Source organism: Pleurodeles waltl, chromosome 7 (assembly GCF_031143425.1).
Source record: "Pleurodeles waltl isolate 20211129_DDA chromosome 7, aPleWal1.hap1.20221129, whole genome shotgun sequence".
Classification (NCBI taxonomy): Eukaryota; Metazoa; Chordata; class Amphibia; order Caudata; family Salamandridae; genus Pleurodeles; species Pleurodeles waltl.
Window position 1 is genome coordinate 44,074,264 of NC_090446.1, and position 5,424 is coordinate 44,079,687.

Here is a 5,424-nt window from a genome sequence, read left to right on the forward strand (position 1 = left end):
ACTTTCTATGTAAAAAGTTCACAAAACTTTCCCCAAACAATTTGCCAGTACCACCAGCTGCTGCCTGGAAAGTTTCAAGTTTCAGGGTGATCCGTTGGGGGTGGGAGCAAAAAAAGGGGGGGTGGGGCATTTTCCATGGGGATTTTGAACAGCAATAGCGCAAAAACTACTGGACGGAATCACACCAAATTTGGCAGGAATGTAGGTTCTGGTCCACAAAGAGTATTTTTTTTTGTTTTTATGTAAATCCGTTCAGTATTTTTTGAAAAATTAAGGGGAAAACAAATGTGTATATCTAAGGACGCAAAGGATTTGTGACCCCTGACGATCTTGTGCAGAGATCTGATTATCTGATAGCACTTCAACAACAGAAGTTGTTGAAGTGTTGTCAGCTGTCTTGGGACTCGGTTGAAGCTGAGTCAAAAAAAAAAAAAAGTACCAAAAAATGAAAAGTACGTACACCCTGACTGCTTAGCTCTGGTGGTGGGGTTCCAAAGGGACCCACCAAGGGCTAAAAAACATTTTTTTTTTATTTAACGAGTGGAGACGTGGTGGATCCGCGACTCTGCTGTAAAATAATAAAAAAACAAAGTGCTTTGTTACTCTAATGCTCCGGGGTGGGCCAAGTCCTCACCATGCACAGGTTTTTCATCAGAACTTTTTACTGCAAATATAACATTGATATTATTACTGATGTTATGAGAGATGGCATGATTGTTGTAATTTGTGGTGTAATTAGCAGTGCATGGTGAGGGTGTGAGTTCTGGTTACCTCAGGGCAAGAGTTATAGCTGCTTGAGGTAACTCTAACTATAACTGGTGAGATTCTATGGTTTTGTAGGTTTAAAATGTGACCATAACTATAATCCCTGTAACCTTTGTTTTGTAAAAAGATTATAGAAATATATATATATATATATATAACTATCTCAAAGGTTAAACACAAAGAATACCAATATGAATTATGCAAAATGCTTTCCTTGACTGTAAGCAGCAATAAAAGAGGGCTCATTGTTGTTAGATAAGATAATTATACTTCACTTAATAATACATGACTAATGGTTCACAGATTCTTTATTTCACATTGGTTGTTTCTCCAAAGCCTCATGAGAAATATAGTTTGTTATCTTGGCTGCCATGGAATTAAAGCAAGAAAAGTAAGCATAATATAAACCTCCAATCTTGCAATAAATTATGTGACTTCCAATAGCTATGAGCATGTACTACCACCTGTGATAGCCCATGGTATGTATCACTAAGTGTTGGTTGCGGGCAGTGGTGGCCCAACTTAAGGGGTAGTTTCTTGGTATGAATGAACCTGTTTTCAGTCATGAAAAGCCAAAATCTTCTGGATTTCTCATTTTTCACAGAGAAGTGCACTCCAATGCCAACCAGGGGTCCAGGGCCTGGGGAGGCACCTCTTGGCGATCAAGGACTCACCGTAGCTGCAGTCATCAGGGCTCAGGAAGGTCCAGTTGGAGATTAGGTAGGTCCAGTTGCAGCAGTCAGCTGGGCAATCGCAGACAGGCCTCTGGAGCATGTTGTGTCCCTCTAGCACAGAACAGGAGCTCAGCCAATAGACTTGAAGGTTTTCAGGTTACATCGGGATGATGGCAGCAGGTCCAGTCTTCCTTCTCAGAGAGTAGGGTAGGCCTCAAGCAGCAGGACAGTCCTCTAGGGAACAAGGCAGTTGTTCTTCTGTAGTGTCCTCTGGTCAATGAGTGTACTGAAGAGGTGTCCTGAAGGTCCAATATTTATACCTGGTGCCAGCCTTTGAAATGAGTGAATTCTCTATGCCATCCCCTAATCTGCTTCTTGGAAGTTCTACCCTTCCCATTCCAAGGCTCCAAGAAGTCTCTGGTGAGAAAATACTAGTGTCAGGTTCCGTTCTGTGTGCTAGAGGCAAGCTCATTTGAAATGTAAGTGGGGCAGTGAACAGCTCTATCCCAGCGTTCCTGGAAGGATGGCCCATCCTACTGACACTTCTAACCCCTTTGTCTCACTGTCTGGGAGGAATACACAAAGGTCAACAGCTAAGTTATTCTCAGTCATGTGATCCAGGACACAGGCACCAAAGTGGGCAGGACAAGAAAATGTCAACTGTCTAAAAGTGGCATTTTCAGAATTGTGACTTAAAATCCAACTTTACTATTAAAGAGGATTTAAAATTACAATTAATTTGACTCTACACACACGATGTTTGTACCTGCTCCAGATCAAAGTTAGCACTTATTAAAAGTAATTATGTAATCCAATGTTTTCCAATGGGAGGGGTAGACCTTACAGTAGTGAAAAACTAAATTAGGAGTTTTTTATTATCAGGACATGTAAAACTTAAAATACTTTTTATATACAAAGCACTCTGCCCGATGAGCTTTTAATGGCCTATCTTAGGGGTGACATATGTATTAAAAAGGAAGTTTTGCGCCTAGCAAAAGGTTTATTTTCATTTCACAGAATAGTGCTAAGGGGAAAATTAAAGGCCAGAAGGGGTTGCTTCCCCAAAAAAATAGACCACTGTGTACCACTATGGAACCGCACAGCCTGTATCACAAGAAGTCCAGGCTAAAGAAAAGGAGAAGAAAAAGGGAAAAGAAAGAGCCATTGAGGTAGTCTAGCAACAGTGGAAGCATCCTTTTTAAAGGACAAATTCCCACACCCACCTGAAGGTGGCATGCTTTATGATAGGAAACTTCCTTGCACAGTGATAACTGGTCACGGTGTGGCCACAACCCCAACCAAGAATGATGAGCAGGGTGTAGTGAGAGGGAAGACTGTAAACCAAAACAGAGGAAAAAAGGGTGTGAATTAAAACTGACTAGAGAATATGCTTGTAGTTTTATTGGTCCATCTCTTGGCCAGGATTAAAAGCCAAGACAGAACAGGAGTAATCTAAGCCTGTCTGTTCGAATTTCAAAAGAGCTAGACATGTTTCTGCCTAGAACCCTTTACAGGGATGTTGTGACTTTCTTCAGGGCCTAACATGAAACTTCTGCCCTCAAAAGTGCTCAAAACCCAGAAAAAGTTCAGAAGATCAAAACAGTTCAGTGGTCCTCATTTGATACTAAGTAAGTTGGAGGGACAAGAGTCATCTACTGGCAGAACCTGTAAAAGTCAATACAATTTTTTTTTATGTCATAGCTAAACAACGGCAAATCATTCACTAGATACACCCATCACCTAAATCTCATGGCTCCAGGAGCGGAACCCCAAGAAATCGATGGCGTGCCTGCCTAGAGACTCAGAATAACAAAACTATGAGACAGTCAAAAGAGTGAAATGAGAAATAGAGAAACTAAATTCGACTTACTCTTAAAAGGTCGTGTTAAACACCTCACCTTAGGCCTTATCTGAGAGCTCAGAGTACACGTCCACCTACATGTTCATAGGACAAGATGGGAACAAAAAGCAAATGGAAGAGTTTAGAAAATTAGGCAAAACCTTGGTGGTGCAACACACAATTTTAAAGTGAAAGTGTTTCAAGTAATACAGTTTAATGTAAGCGCATGGTTTGCATGATGAAATTGTCTGGTACCGCCCCTTATTAGAAGGTCATGGCACAATGCCTCTGTACCTTCATTATGACTAGAATGACTGACTGTTGTCAAACTACTGTGAAGGAACATGTAGTGTGTGCCATCTCCTATACAGTGTCTGAAGTAAAGGGCCTCTGTGTATGCCCTAGCAAACACAGTGATATTGAGAGGTCTCTACCCCTTAACAATTTAACAGGCATAGAAAGTCTCAGTACTTTCAGAGTAAACAGTATTGCCTAACTACATATCGCACTAATATGCGGGAACATCTGTTATGTGTTTTGCTATCTCTCAGCCCCTTACATTAATGGGTTAACAAGTGGTGCAAACTCCATTACAGGTGTTTAAATAAAGGGCGCAGTTTCATGTCATCTACCTGTGGTTGTACAGCCACTGCTGATTAAGGGGCAAGATTCTATAAATGACTCCACGTGTCACAGTATAAACACCCTCCCCAAGTGTTCTTGCCAGTAGACAATTGTATTAGACTTTTTCCCCACCCAAAGTCAACTTGTCCAGGTCTTAAAATGCCCAAGAAGATGGCCTTAGACTCGGAGTACAGTAGAAGAATTACTTCTCAGCAGAAACTTGGATGCCCTGACTCCAATCTCACTCAGAAAGGAATGCTCACATCTGGACATGGAGGAGCTGCACCCTTTATTGAAACAGCCGTGAGAGAGGTGCACCAGGCATTACCATCATAGTGGTAGAGGGCTAATTCCCCTGCCAGGAGCTAAGTTACATAAGTACAATGGCGACAACAGCATACACATTTTTGTGAAGTAATCATTAGTGTCAAGAGGCCTTTTTGCTTGTGTCACCAGAGTGATGCCTGCCGGTCCACTCATGTAGAGCTCTGCTGCTTTGACTTATAACACCCTTGACCTACATGATGACTGTGTAGTGCCGTGCAGCTCATGATGCTTGAGTGTACATACTATGTTATATGTGTGCCTGTACTTGGTAAATAACATGGAGTATTGTGGATTCCATTTCTGAAGCCCAAGGCCTAGTAATGCTATTTGGAGGTGAGGACTGAAACCCAATAAAAGAGAAGTGGTTTGCTGACTTTCCTGAGGTCTGGAGTGGGGGGACACAGAGCGGAGGAGGGGGTAGAGCATCCTCTGTGCACATCAAAGGTCTCCTTCAGTCAGAAGAGGTTCCTGGTCAGTGCAGCCTGGGGTCATTTTTAGGAGAGATGGTGGGCCTGAGATGGTTAGCCCTGCAGGAACAAGGATTCATAATATAGGGGAGGTTTTAGACATTTGTGAGCCATACGTTAAGGGAGGCTGAAAGCCTGCCTGACAAAATCAGTGTGCCCTGTGAGGAGGAGAAGAGCATCTGGAGGAAGCGAAACCGAGCAGTAAGGAAAGTGAGTTTGGTCGAGACCATTGTGATAGCACAGGCTGTGTGTCCCTCTCGTCGTCAAGTTGATGGCTCCTGAAAACCTGGTTGGCAGCCAATTTGAAGATTAGGGCCATCGTCTTGGAACAGCATGCCAAGAGAATCCCTGCTGAAAGGTCTACAAGAAAGGAGCTGCCCTAGAGACTACTGCTACTGGTATCACTTACCAAAAGACAAGGAAACAGCAAAAGAGACAGCTGACATCACTGGGGCCATTCGGGCACCCCAAAACATCATGTGAGAGAGACTGCTAGGTGCTGTGTTCTTCCAGCATCAAGAGGTAGAGTACAAGAAGAAATGTACCAGTTCTCCTTCGAACTCATCAACTGTCCTTGGGCCGGGTGTATATCCTAAATATCAAACCCACAATATTGGTGAGGCAGAATATCAAGGACAAAATATAAAAAGGAAAAATATTGAAAGGTAAGTAACTCAAGATTTTCTATACCTAACTTCATATATATGTGCCTTCAAGGTAGATATAT